Source organism: Mus musculus, chromosome 1 (genome assembly GCF_000001635.26).
Source record: "Mus musculus strain C57BL/6J chromosome 1, GRCm38.p6 C57BL/6J".
NCBI lineage: Eukaryota > Metazoa > Chordata > Mammalia > Rodentia > Muridae > Mus > Mus musculus.
In genome coordinates this window covers 126,824,608-126,839,342 of record NC_000067.6, presented here as the reverse complement: position 1 = coordinate 126,839,342, position 14,735 = coordinate 126,824,608, and the positions used below count along the sequence as shown (strand labels likewise).

General features: G+C 45.3%; 1 protein-coding gene across 4 annotated transcripts in view; it reads left to right on the top strand.

Annotated features, from left to right (window-relative positions):
* The first annotated feature begins 8,546 nt into the window (after positions 1-8,546).
* The window catches only part of Nckap5 (NCK-associated protein 5), a 917,161-nt gene continuing 910,972 nt past the window's right edge, over positions 8,547-14,735 (top strand). For 2 of the 4 annotated variants that reach the window (XM_030252625.1, XM_006529326.4), the window contains exon 1: positions 8,547-9,026. The gene's annotated coding sequence lies outside the window, so the exon portion shown is untranslated. The remainder of the gene's footprint in view (positions 9,027-14,735) is intronic. The other 2 variants (NM_176957.3, NM_001081756.1) reach the window with 1 other exon arrangement.

The window sequence follows — 14,735 nt, the reverse complement described above, 5'->3', positions numbered from 1 at the left end:
GGGTGAAAAGACAAAGATGAGACATGGTTGCAAACAATGTGGGAGGTGAGGAAGACACTTGAGGTTGTCCTTCGACCCTCACACATGAGCAGTGACACATATCTGTCCATACTCACATACTCATAAAGAGACTGACACACATACACGAAGATATTTGTTTGTTGGGAGAGAGGAGAGAGAAAGGGAGGAGAGAAGAGAGAAAGAAGAGAGAAAGAGGGGAGAGAAGAGAGAGAGAAGGGGGGAGAGAGAGGGATGGAGAGAGAGAGAGACAGACAGACAGACACACACACACACACACACACACACACACACACACACACACACCACAGCAGTACCTATCATGCTGTGGGTAGAGTGTGTGTGCTTGTTTGTGTAGTGTGCCTACACTATGAAGGATAGGGAAGCACAATGAAGGCAGCCTCAAAGACCACGTGTGCTGACCTGGGAATTAGAAAGAGCTGGGGCCAACTGTGTTGGTTTAAACAGAACCCTGCCACCCCATCTGCTATATCTCAGAGCTCGAGTCTTTCATGTTTTCTAAATGGATACAATTTTATTTTCTTTTCCTAAGGGGGCATAATTTCTCCACAGATTAATTGGGAGCACTCTGCAACATTGACCAAAGTCCTTTGTAATTTTCTTGGTGGTCATTCCTGAGGACATTTCCATCGAAAAGGTTTCTTCCAAAGCTCTGATGAAGAAAAAGGACCTAACCCTCAAGTGATGTCCTATAATGACCACTCACTGGTGTGACCCTAGGCTTTGAAGCAAGAGCCTTTCCCATCAGTTCTCCGTTGATTGATTTGTTTTTTGTGAGCATTTGTGTCTTTTGTTGTCCCTGCACCGAATGTCCCACCCATCCTGTCAAATCTTTGTTTTCTGCTATGACAATATGTTCTTCTTGAACCTGTTCAGGTCAGTTGTTTTGTTTGTTTGGTTGGTTGGTTGGTTCATTGGTTTTTGTTGTTGTTTGTTTGTTTTGCTTTTGCTTGTTGTTTTGACAAAACTGATACATAACCAATGAATAATTCATTGTTCATCTTCCCCAGATCACTGTACTGGCTCTGAAATATCTGTTTCCTTAAATTCCCATACTTACATGGTTAAAAATTCACTCTAGAGAGAATTTAAAAATTCACGCTGGAGAGATGATTCAGTGGTTAAGAGCACTTACTGCTCTTCCACAAGACCCAGGGCTCCCAACACCCTAAAACCAGAGGATCACTGGGGATCCAATGTCCTCTTGCCTTGGAGGGCACTCTCACATATTTTACATACTCTGCCACATATGTACATATACCATCCAGGAACACATTCAAAACAGCTCTTGTCTGTCTGGGCTTGATTTCAGCTTTCCTTGCTTCCTTCTTCCTTCCTTTCTTCTTTCCTCTGTGAAGTTCCATGGTCTGTTCTCCCTAAGTGCCTTTCCCTGAAATGTTATTAAAAGGAACAAAAGTAGATAAGAGGGAAGACGGATATTGAAAAATGAATAATGGGGGAGGTGATGGAAAGGCCCTTTCTCCATGAGGGCTGTGGAAGAGTAAGGTTTTTAAGTACAACCATTGATATTAATATAAAACTGTGCTTGTTTCTCCTGCTTTGGATAAATAGTTATATTTTTTTTGGAAAAGATAATTCATCGTCCTATGATTATATTTAATCATTACTGTGTTAAAAGTCTCTCACACTGGCTTGTTAATGGCTGACTGTTTCCTCATTTCTTTCAGGCAGAGTTGGGATTCACTCACCCCTTGTTCAAATGCCCCCTCCCCCAACATTGAAATGGTGCCACCTACGATGTGTGTGTGGAGAGATTTGAGGGTGTATGCTTGTGTGTGAAGGTTCCTGCATGGAGGCCAGAGATCAGCCTCAGGTATCATTCCTCAATAGCTGTCCTCTTAGTCTTTGAGATAAGAGTCTTTCACTAGGCCCTGGGAATTACCAACAATCTCAGGGATCCTCCTGTCTTCACCTCCCCAGTGCTGAGATTACAATTCATGCTACCGTGCCCAGGCTTCGTACATGAGTTCTGGGGATCAAGTTCAGAGATCAATGTGCAGAGAGTGAGAGACTTTGGAGCACTCAGTCTACGTCAGTGTTATCCCCATGTTCCCTCCCCGACTCCCCCCTACCCACCCCGATTATGTGAAGAGGAGACAGAAGGATTATAAAAACCAGAAGTGGTGGATGACCCCCCCCCCCAAGGAAAAAATGCCTTCCAGGCACAACAGGACTGAGGCACATTTAAACTCACAGAGATTGGCAGCATGCACAGAACTTGCACAAGTTCAAGACAGACATGGTCCAGCACAGAGAGGGGGAAGTGGACACAGGGTCCCTCTCACTCTTGACCAGAAAGCTATTTGCAATTGACACCTGCTGGCAAAGAGAAAATCATCTTTCTCCAAAGCAGAGTCACTGCGTGTATCAACCACACTCCAGAACAGGCCCCATGCCCAGAAGTAGCTGGTCAACACAAAACAAACACCACGTTCCTTACAAGCAGGACCCCTGCAACCCCCTTGTGGGTTTTTGTTTCATTTTGGCAGTTTTATCTTGTTGGTTTTGTTTATTTCTTTAGACTTTTACTTTTCTTTGTGTGTGAACAAGTTCAAGACAGAATTTGTCCTGGTGGAGGGGGGGGAGAAAGAGAGAGAGAAATAACCTTAGGAAGTAGGGAATTGGGGGGAGGGCTTCAGGGTGGCTAACTCAGGAGAGGACTTGTGCAAGCATGACGACCTGAGTTCAGTCTTTAGAACCCATGTAAAAAGTCATGTTTAGAATTCCAGCCCTGAGGAAACAGAAGCAGACAGAATCCTGTGGTTCACTAGGCAACATTCTAGTTTAATTAAGGATCTCCAAGCCAGTGAGAGGCTCTGTATCTCAAAAAAGCAAAAGTGGAGAGCTGTTGATTAAAGGAAACCAAGCTTGTGCTCTGGTCTCTACACACATTCACTTATATAAGCACATAATCATAAAAACACGTTCACAAACCCACATACCAACAAATATGCACACAAGAGAATGTACATGTGAGAATATGTACACATAGGAACATATATATGCATGTGTATGTATTATGCAATATATATGCAGTATTATGCAATAGATGTACACACATACATATATATGAATATACACACTGTCTTGGAATTATGGGTTTTTATACACTTGTGTTGCCTAACATTATTTAGCTATTTTCCAAGCTTGTTAGTCCTCCACAAAATACTAGCCTGTGGGTCTGGGATAGTCCTAGAGTTCGTTACCTGTGGAAGAGGAAGCAACACAGAAAAGAGGGATTTTTTGGCCTGAGTTTCTCTCAAGACATCCTTTCAGTTTGATTAATAACCCAAAACTTTATCTCTACCATATATGTTCTCTTTGGGGGGCAGTGACGCACCCTTCCATTCTGTCCAAGAGAACCGCTTACAGCAGAAAGATGGTACACTTCTTTACAGTTAACTACACCTAAAGGCACTGTCTGCTTTGCATTGACAGCTGGATGTCTACTCAGAGAAGCAAAGGATTACCACTGTATCAGTAGTGCTGAGGTGGTAAACTGTGAGGACACCCCGCAGTGCATACCCTGTACTTGTGGTAATTCCTCTCCTCTTCCCCCACCATCCCTGGATTAAGGGAATTAACAGGAAGAAGAGCCAAACCCTGAAGCTCTTCCTAAAGACTCTGCCTGAGAAGGTGTAACAATGCACTGAGACTTCTCTGCTACACTACCAATACTGGATTCTCAGCAGAACTCCTCTTTAATACCCTGTTGTTGCCCTGTGTCATGGAGATCTTGCAGCTTTAGTTGTATAGGACTGGCCTCTTCATGTATTATAGCAGTTCATACCTGGGGTAGATGTTGGGGTGAGCCAACTCAAAGCCCTGGATCTAGGCCTTGGTGGTAGGTGAGTTAGTCAGCCCACCAACTCTTTTGTACCCACACCACTAAGACCAGCTCTCTAACACTGCCCAGGCAAGCTCACCCAATGTTGCAGGGGCGGGATCAGCTCTCCTGATCTCATGCTCTTGGATCCAGCTCCTCCATGCCATCAAGGCTGTTGTACTGTGAAAGCCAGCTTTTAGGCAGCATTCTTTCAGCCGCACTTCATTGAGTTCCTTGGCCAGAGACAATGCTGTGTGGAATAGCAGACCTACCTTCAAGTTCCTCTCTTGACTTCCTTCAATGGACTATGACCTAGAAACATAAGCAACTCCCCTAAGTTGCTTTTGGTCAGAGCGTTAAATCACAGTAACAATGAAACTAGGAAGATGTTTTAGCAAAACATCTTCTTGAGTTGTAAGACAAAATCCCCACCCCCACCCCCAAATAAGCCAAGAAAAACTTTTAAAATACCTCTATCAAACTTGGCCTCTTGCAGACCTGTGTTTCGAGAAAAGAAAACACTCCTGACCACTGGAGAAAATACTGAACAATCAAGGAGGTAAGAAGGTGAGCCAAGCCAGAGCTGAGCTTCTCCTCAGTGGTTTATCCCAAAACTCAGGACAGTGGGCTGCTGTGAGTGACAGGAGAGCAGTGTTTGGAAGCTAGAAGGCAAGTCCAAGCTCTGTGTCCCCATTCTTCCATCTTTAAAATCTTGGTAATCACCGTGCTTTCAAAGAGCGAATCCATCTCAGGTCTTGGACCAAAGCCCATCCCAGAAAAGACACCTTGTGTGGCTTGTCTCCTGAAAACTCTGTTGACTTGTGTCTAAGCAATGCAAAGATATAGTTTTGGAGCATGTAAGGTCTCATCATGATTGCCTGTGACAATGATCAGGAAGTGTGCTTAGCAAGAACAAATTCCAAAGCTGTGCACTAATCATTTTGTCACTGGGATTTTGATGAAGTCTCCAAAGGTCAAGATACCATGGAAATGATAAGACTGTATTTGAAGACAGCAGCTGTAGCACATATGTAAATGTGGTGAATTTTCTTTGGCTTTCCAACACATTGGTGGGCTGCTACTTTCCCCCTAGTCTTCTGAAACACTTCTTTTAGATATGGGGGCTTTAAAACACCATTTCTGAATGCAAGGAACATCCAAAGTCACTCTTCTTGTCACTCTCCCCTTCCTTCTTCTCTCCCTACCTCTTCCTTCCCTCCCCCTCTCCTTTCCCTTTCCCTCCCTTATCTCCTTCCCTCTCCCTTTCCTCCCTCTCTTTCCTTCCTTCCCCCAACCCACATCTCTCCTATCTTCCCCTTCATCTTTCCTCTCACTTCCAGAGTCTCCCAGACCAATCTCTTGTCTTTGCCCAGAGTCACTGACCTACATCAGCACTAAATTTTGGGGCTAAAGAGGCTCTCCTAAGGAGCCAATTGTTTTCTGTTCCTTGACTTGTTTTTGACAGGTGGGTAGTTGTAGGAAAGAAAATATCGGGAGTAGAGTTTAAATCTCTGCCCTGCCAAGTCCTGGGAGTGACAATGTGAATAGTTCGGGCAGATCTTTATCTTATAAATCTGCAAAAGAAGGATAAATACTGTTTCTCCACAGCATTGTGTGATGGTTGCAAAGAGGTAACCCAAGTAGCATCTAGAACAATCATCTGTGTTCTGGTTAATTTGTTAGGTTTTTGAGAATTTCTTACATAAGTAGTGTATTTACATCATTTCCATACTCCTTCTTCCACTTCCTCTAACCCCAGTGACATACTTCCTCCTGCCAGGCTGTATCTCCCAAATTTCCTGAAACAGTATCAGCAACTGAGGACCAAGTGTTCAGATCTCCAAACCAAAGCACACCATTTCATATTTAAACCACCACACTGGTCAACCAGTCTAACAGAGTCTGTGAGTCCTACGTTCAGTGACGCCGCCGAGATCCTGTTTCAAAAATTAAGGCTGAGAGCAACTGAGGAAATGACTCATGTTGACCTTTGGCCTCTACATGCACACAACATGCATGTACAACTGAACGTGTACACAAAGAGACACAAAGTAGGAACATGCATAGCAAAAGAAAGCATACGCATACAAACTCAATTCTGTGAGTGAATGTATATGTGCATGTCCCTTGTGTGTGTGTACACATGCGTGTATGTGCCTGTGTATGATTATTTTCTTGCTTCAAATGTCCTTTAAAAAATAATAGAATCAGTTAATCTCTAAAATTCTCTTTCTGGAATGCTGATCTATTTGCTTATTAAACACTGAGACCAAACATTTACAAGTCCAGGTAAGAGACTCAAGATAGCAGAGACGGGAAGTGCTTGACATCAGAGAGCAAGCCCTCTCTTACAGAGATAAGGCTTTCTGTATGCCTTCTGATAAGCCAAGGAAGGCTACCACCCAGGCTTCAGGTCTTGGAGAGCACTCCAGGGGTTCCTGCTCTCTGAAGAGCTTGAGAGTTATTGGAATTCACAGTGGTGGGCCAGTGGTGTGTTTGGGTTTGGCAAAGTTAACCACAGTTAACTTTAAGTTAATTTGGAAAAAGAAGGTGGCTAGTTATGCAGTGGATCTTTCTGCCCATAGAATAACTAAGTGGGAGCTGACTGTATGGGGACAAAGACTCTCCGAACCTACCAGATGCAGTGCAGTGATGCATCCCACCAGGGTAAACTGCATACAACACATAGATCACCATCTTACCAATGACTGCGGGGATGGGGTGGCATTCTCCATCTTAGACCTCTGCCCACCTAGCAGCAATGCATTGAGTAAGGCAAAGGTATGGTAAGCACTTGTCATGCACGATGTTGTTGGCTCTTCCCTATGTTTTAAAATAGCAATCCTGTGTTTAACCTCATAGATGGCTACTGTTTCTCTCAGGTGTTGCTGCCTGTCTTCCAGTCCCAAAGCAAAGTGAAATCACAGGGCCCCTTGTTCAGTTAAGGAGACAAGAATGACAGGAGAAGAGCCTGGGAGACGGGTCATCAGGTAAAAGCCCTTGCCGAGCCTGATGAATCTGATCCTGGGACCCACACAGTGGGAGGAGGGAACTGGCATCCTCAAGTTGTCTTCCGACCTCTACGTGTACACACAATATGAACAAATAAATGTGATATAAGAATGATGTTAAAAGAGAGCACATTAACACACACACAAGCCCTTGCAGGGAACAGGGCTCTACAGGGCTATGAAGATTGCATATCCATGAGGCTGGCCCAGTCCTCTCTTTCAGCCTTCTCTTTAACTTCCCCGTGTGCTGGGTTTTGCCTCTGAGCAGTTCAACAAATCGTCCTGAACGATGCACACATACATCACCCTTCCTCATGTTCCGTCTTGTTGAGAACCACAGACAGTTTTATTAACATGAAGGAAAGGCAGAGTAATGAATGTATGTGTCAGTGTTTCCTGGCTCACATTTTCCATTGGAGAAGAATACTTGGGGTGCTTGCCTCGTTCTAGGTACCCCACTAAAGGCAGGTGCTCTGAAGGAGGGAGGTCATTAGGGCAACCCAGAAAGCCTGGGATTTTTTAATCTGTAAGCCCACTTGAGATATACCAATAAATCAGCCTCCTGGAAAATCAGCAGTCTAGAAAAAATGTGAAGGCTCTTCCATTTATCTCTTGTTTTATCTGACTTATGGTTTGCTTTGTTATTCTATTTTTTGAGACATTTATGCATAAGTGTTTGTTATCTACTGTTTAATGTCATAATCTGCCTAAGCTATCATTTTTTTGAGTAACATTTTTTGTATGTATATGTGAGAGAGAGTTCACACTCGCACTTGTGTGAGTATATGCATGCCCATATATATATGCATATATATATGCAGAGGCCAGAGAAGGAAGCTGGGAGCTCTCCTGTACCTCTTTCTGCTTTCATCTCGTGACATGGGGCAGCCAGCAAGCCCCAGCTACCCTCCTACTGAGATTAGAGGTGTACAGAACCACACACGGCTTTTTATGTGTCTTCTAAGGATTTGAACCCAGGTCCTATTGCTTGCCTAGCAAATGGTCTGACCCATCCAAGCGATCTCCTAGACTCTTCTTCACTTGTAATATTTTAAATTCTAATCAGGCTTATAAACACTGTGCGCTGATGATTATCTATTTGGATTCACGGAGAATTTATTTGAAGCTGGATCTAGCTGAGAGGTCACCAAGAAAGAAAGAACTTGAATAACTGTCTTTCACTCGGGAAAATATCTAGTGTGGGTTCTGGCTAATGAATGAGGGTGGAAAAGTGCTATGCATCTCAGGGGCTCTTTGAAAGTGAAAATTACTTGATTTAGCTTTTCAGGAAAACCAAATTATGCATATGTCCCTCCTGTAAGGCTGTACAAAATCAATGTTTGTAGAGAGCAGAACAGGGGCCGTAATAAGTCACCCCTTTCAGAAAGTACTCCCCTACCTGCAGGGATTCCCGCCCCCTTCGTTTTGGCTTTTTTTAGATGAATGAAGAATTTTCTCCACAAATTATTAATTATTCCATCTTGGCTATAGAACTCCGTTCCTTGTAGTTCAGTAGGAGTCAGTGCTATTCAAACTGCCGCTTTTGATGAAGTAATCGTCCGCTTCTGGGGCCTCTTTTCAGCTGCCCTGGGCGTGCGTCCCATGTAAACGACTGCCAAATAGATTCTTTCGACATTCCAGCCAATTAAAATACATTTAAAGTGCAGCTGGTGGAAAGGCAAGCCGGGCGATCCCGATCACGAGGAGAACTTCGGGGCAGTGAGATAGAAAAACAAACTTTGGGGCTCCCACGAGGCAGCGGAGAAGTCAGAAAAGGGAGCTAGCTACCTCTCACGCTACCCTCCAACCAGAGATGACACCTGGATCCCCACCTTAAAAGACACCAAGGAGGGAAGCCTGCTTGGGAGGGTGTGAGTTTTTCCTCTCTCTTGTTGCCTGTGGAAGCTGAGTGTTGGCTCGGTGCCCGGTGTGGTACTGCATTCAAACGCCCGCAGAACACAGGCGTGTTTGTTAAGCAAGCCAGTGATCAAAAACTCCTACAGGAAGATCCGAGAACCCCCCAGGAGCCCTCCTGGGTAGCACTAGGACTTTGGATGGAATGAGACAGAACCCCGGAGCAGGCTAACGGTGGCGGAGCAACCAGCTGGCCTGTCTGCTATGCCTTTTAGGTAAGGATAGAACTTTTCTTTGCTTCGCTTTTTGTCCCACTGCGTGTGGACTTTGATGTGGAGAATTAAGGTTACTGTGCTCAGCAGGAGCAGTGCAGTGGTCTGGACTTCTGATTTGCAGGTCTGCGTGATTTTTCTGGAGGACTCCGAGGAGGAGCCACTCAGTGTAAATACATCCAGGCATCGCTCAGCACGTGCAGGCTGCGTTGGCACTCACCATGGTGCCTTTGCGCGTGTGGCTCCCTGCTATTTTCTTCCGGTGCTTGCTTTGCGAGAATCCAGGTGTGTGGGGTTTCACAGTGAATTGCTTCCTCCTCGGAACCTGTAATTGCTGTCTAATGCCTGTTTGAGTTTTAGTTCCCATTTCTTGTCGCTGTTGTCTCCTTCCTGTGGTACCAGCGCCACACCTGTACAATCGAGCAAAGTTTACTTGGTTCTCTCTCTCTCTCTCTCTCTCTCTCTCTCTCTCTCTCTCTCTCTCTCTCTCTCTCTCTCTCTCTCTCTCTCTCCCCCTCCCTCCCTCCCTCCCTCCCTCCCTCCCTCCCTCCCTCCCTCCCTCCCTCCCTCCCTCGCTAATATCCAAACAAACCTAAGCATTTTGCTTTCCTAAAGAAAAGCCAAAATGTTTGGAAATGTCTTGGTAAATCTTGATTCTTTTTTCTGCTTCTGGAGTTGTTCCTTCACGGGCTTTCAGTTCAAGCTTTTCTTGGGCTTCAAGGAAACAGGTACAGCCCTGATATCTTGGCGCTGCTGTTCAGTCAGCTCCCAGCTCAGGGGTCCCAAGCTCCTGCCCAGTTCATACAGCTGAGAACACCAAGCAGATGTATAATTGAGCACTGGGCATCAATTCCTACCCACCAGTTGCCAGATGAAAGATGTTCAAGGATCTTGACTGTTTCCTATCTCTGGTTGTCATGGTTGGCTCATTCTGGCTTTGACTTTGTTCGCCGTGAACAAAGAATCTCGCACGTTTCACGGTGAGGGATTGTGTTGCAGAGACCTGAGCGCTGCTAAATGTGCTTTATTAATCTCTAACGTGCCAGTAGCTCAGAGCCCATGCCAAGTAGAGACTTTCCAAATTTTTTGGAGCTACCTGCTGCCAAGATAAACAGCGGTTGGCCCCAGGAGGGGTATTTTAAGGGATCTTGCAACAGCAAAGTTTTACCCATTAAGAGTGGCGAAAGTCAATGAAGGAAATACTGAATAGAAGAAGTTTCAGGGAAAAACCTGACTCAGCTCTCTACCCATTGAATGGACCCAGTGGAGAGAGTCCATCCTCTCATGAACAAAGGACTCTGGGTTTCCTGTGGGCAGGCAGTGACTTTGCTATATGTACACATAGAGCTCTGTTTATGATAGAGGTGAATGGAGACATTCGTGAACACAGATACTTTCCCTGCCTGTGGCAGTGCCAGAACTTGGAGGGAAAACACGGCTTCGTGTGACCTGTGCCTGTCCCATACAATGATTCCACCCTCCACCCCCAACAAACACACACAGAAGTCCATATGGACCCAAATGCAACTTTGTGTTGAATCATGGGAAGAAAGACCTTGGGCAATAGAATGGTAAGGTAATCTACGGCTCAGTTGGCAGGTCCCTGAGAGTGAATGGCTTCTCCAGACTCTGAGTTACTCACCAGAGCAGAATGAGGGGTACCATGCTGGTTCCTGGAAGGTGGGGAGAAAGCCATATATTCCTGGGAGACTCTGACTTTAGACATATATTCCATATGCAGGTACATCTTTTTTTTAAAAAAATAATACTTGTATTATTTATTGAGTACCCCATACAGGCATAGAGTGAACCCCTGCTCCCTCTCTTAGGATCCTTTCAGATTCACCCTTATGCCCTGTCTCTCCTCCCAAAAACACATATCTTTTTTTTTTTTTTTTTGACACGGTTTCTCTGTTATCCGGGAACTCACTCTATAGACAAGGCTGGCCTTGGACTTAGAGATCTGCCTGCCTCTGCTCCCTCTGCCCCCGAGTGCTTGGATTAAAGGTGTGCACCACCACTACCCGGCTCACACCCACTTTAGAAAAAGAGATTCTATTTATTTTTATGTATATAACCCTGTTTTGTCTGCATGTAGTATGTGCACCACATATATGCCAGGGCCAACAGAGGTCAGAAGAAGGCTTCAGATCCCCTGGAACTGGAGTTGGATCGTTGTGGGTGCTGGGAATAGAATCTGGGCCATCTACAAAAGTGAGTTCTTAGCTACTAGTGTTCTAAGTCACTGGGCCACTGCTCTAGCCCCCAGCTCTTTTTCTTTTTTAAAAAGTGAGCTAGCAGATTCAGTTTGAATTACCCATAGACTCATGCAAGTGGGGATGTCCACTGGTGCACACCGGCTTACCAGGGGCCACACTTTCAACAGCAACATCACACATTCACACATACACACATAGGCACATGCACACACATATACACACATGCACATACACACACACACACACAGAGAGAGAGAGAGAGAGAGAGAGAGAGAGAGAGAGACATGCCAAGTCTTCCCCCTCTCCCAAAAGCCATTATCTGCCACTCAAGTCCTTCATCCCTCCATGCTGGAGTCTTGGTTACCTTGATCTTGTACAGCTCTTGTGCAGGTAAACAAGGTGGTTTTAAATTGATGAGTACAGCAGTTCTGTCATGCCCAGAAGACAACTCCGGTCTGGCCCTTCCCAACCTTTGGCTTTGACAGTCTTTTTAATCCTTCTTCTTAGATGGTCCATGAGCCTTTGAGTAGAGAGTGATATATAGACGTCCTATTTATGGATGAGCATTCTACAGATACATATTCTCTATGGGCAGGGACTTCTGCCAGCATTGTTATGTGAGAGCCATGGCTGGGAGCTGGAAGGAGCTCCAACCACCTTTCTGAAGAAGGGACCAAGACACGAAGGTTTTACTAATATCCTTGAACAGTGGCGAGGAGGATAAAGAGAAAGATAGAGCTTTGATCAGGCAGGTGGTTTGATTGCCTTTAAGCAAAGTCCAGCCTCCTTCTCTCAGCTTAGCACAGGAATTGACAAGCTACAAATCAGGCGAAAACCTGCCCACTGTGTTTTTGTGTGGATAAAGTTTTATTGGAAGACAGCCACACCTGTTTGTTGACTTATTGTCTGTGGCTGCCTCTGAGCTGTTCCAGCAGAGTTGAGTCACTGTGGTCACACAGATCTGAGAATACTACTTGCAGGGAAAGTCAGAGAGGCTAGGCATAGAGAATCATGCTTCTTGAGCTACCTGTAGGCTAGAATACGTCTTGTTTTGAATTTCCATTCTGTGATGTGTAGGGGTGGGTCATTTTTTATACAATGTGATTCAAATATTGCTTCAATATTGTGGTTCTGTAAAATCAATGAGTTTGCTCTCTCTTCCTCTCTTCCTCCATCTCTTCCTCTTCCTCTTCCTCTTCCTCTTTCTCTCCGTGTGTCCATGTATGTGTGAGTGTACGAGTGCATGCATGTACAGTGCACATGCGAGGGGATCCAGGTACTGAATGTTGAATGTTGTTCCTCAGACATCTTCTACCTTTTCAATTTTGAGACAGAGTCTCTCACTGGCCTGGAACTTGGTCATTACAGAAAACTTCCAGGGATCTGCCTACCTCTGTCCCCTGTCTTATTGTTACTAATGTTTCCGATGTTTTTCCTGTCATAGCACCTGGCATTTTACACAGTGCTGTGGTTTGAAAATGAAATCTTCCCTATAGACTCACTAGTTTGAATCCTTGGTCTCAGCTGGTGAAGCTGTTTGCAAAGGTTATGGAGCCTCTAGGAGGTAGAGGCTGCTGGAGAAAATACATCACTGGGGAGGCGGGCATGGAAGTCTTATAGCCTGGCCCCACTTCCTGCTCACTTTGCTTCCTGCGTGTGGATGAAATTTGATCTCTGCCTCCTGTCAGGCAAACCTTAGCTCCTGCCTTCATGCCTACCCAGGCTTGACAGACTGAATTCCCCCCTGGAACTTTGAGACTTCCTTCCCTAACTTGTTTTCTGGTGGATTATTTTAATCCAGCAACAGAAATATTTTAAATGCCAGACAGTGGTGGCACACACCTTTGATGCCAGCACTTGGGAGGCAGAGGCAGGTGGAGTTCTGAGTTTGAGGCCAGCCTGGTCTACAGAGTGAGTTGCAGGATAGCCAGGGCTACACAAAGAAACCCAGTCTCAACCGCCCCCCCCCCAAAAAAAAGAAAAAAGAAAAAAAGGAAGGAAGGAAGGAAAGGAAGAAAGGAAGGAAGGTAGGTTGGTTTTAGGGATCAGAACTCATGTCCTCACACTTGGGAGGCGAGCGCTTTAACCTGTGAGCTGTCTTCCCAGTCTGGGAATATTCATTCTTAGTTTTTGCACTGATCTAGTAGTCAACAGGAAGTTGTGTAGAGAGTGGCATGAGTCTGTGTGACAACTTTGAACCACTCTGTGCTCTGCTCAAGGTTCTGCTGTCACTGTCCCAAGTCGTGTTCTGCTGTACACCAAGGAACAGATTCCCTTTGGAGCCTTAGCCAGTGATGTTTGGTCTTCCCGGAGGCTTCTTTATGGGAGTCTTCTTTTCCTCCATATCTCTGTCAAAGTTGACTTCTCAGGGGTGGGGCAATTTCTCAGTCACTTAAGTGAGTTCCTTGCAATAACAAGGACCTGAGTTCAAATTCCCAAACCAACACAGAAAACAACAACAAAAGCTGGAAGTAAAGGCACGACTTATTATTCCAGTTCTGGGGGTCTGGAAACAGGAGAATCCCTGGGGTTCACTAACCTGTCAGCATAGCCTGCTTGCTGAGTTCCAGGGCAGTGGAAAACCCTGTTTCCAAGTACAGGGTGGATGGCATCTTATTAATAACAGCCAAGGCTATGCTCTGGTCTCCACAAGCAGCTAGTCCCACAAACACACATACATATACATGTATACACACAAGTATAAATACATACACACAAGTACACACCCACTTACACATATATGGACATATACACACACTCATAGCATCAATTAAGCCTTTTGGCCACTTCATCTCAAATTTTTCTCTTATCTCACAGTTATTCCTTTTAACACTTACTTATTTTGTATGTGTGTATTATGAGGAATCACTTGTGCTGGGGCAGATATGTGGAGGTCAGAGGACAATATGTGAGAATTGATTCTTTCCTGGGAATCGAACTCAGGTTGTCAGATTTGGCAGCAAGCACCTCAATCCACTGAGCCAGGTCGTTGGCCCTCCCTCCCGTCAGCTCTCCTCCCTGTTGTTGTTCCTATCAATACTCCCCTTGTTAGCACTCCCTTTGGTACTTCCTTATCTCTCTGGTCCACATTTCTCTGTTTCAGTCTGACTCAGTAATGGACACCATGATCCCTTTGGGCTGGTTTAAGTAGAAGGAAAGATTTTCTAACTGGTTTTAGGTGGCATATGAAGTCTCACAGAAAGAGCCAGGCACTGGGCAGACCTCCAAGGGAAGGCCTGGGAACAGGGTGATAGAATCTCCCAGTGTGTCTGGGTTGGGACCAGGGATGCCACATGGCCAGCTCTGGGGCCACTCTGCCTTTGCTTTCTTCTCTCCCACTAAGAGAAACGCTTCTGTTGAGGAGCTCTTGCTGAGTGAGAGGCTGAGCAGCCAGAGCGCAGTCTGTGATCTTGGTACTGTGTAAAGAGGCTCTATGAGGTTCATTGGATTGAAGGTCTCACCTGCAAAGTGCTGTCAGCAGAGGAGGATGGGG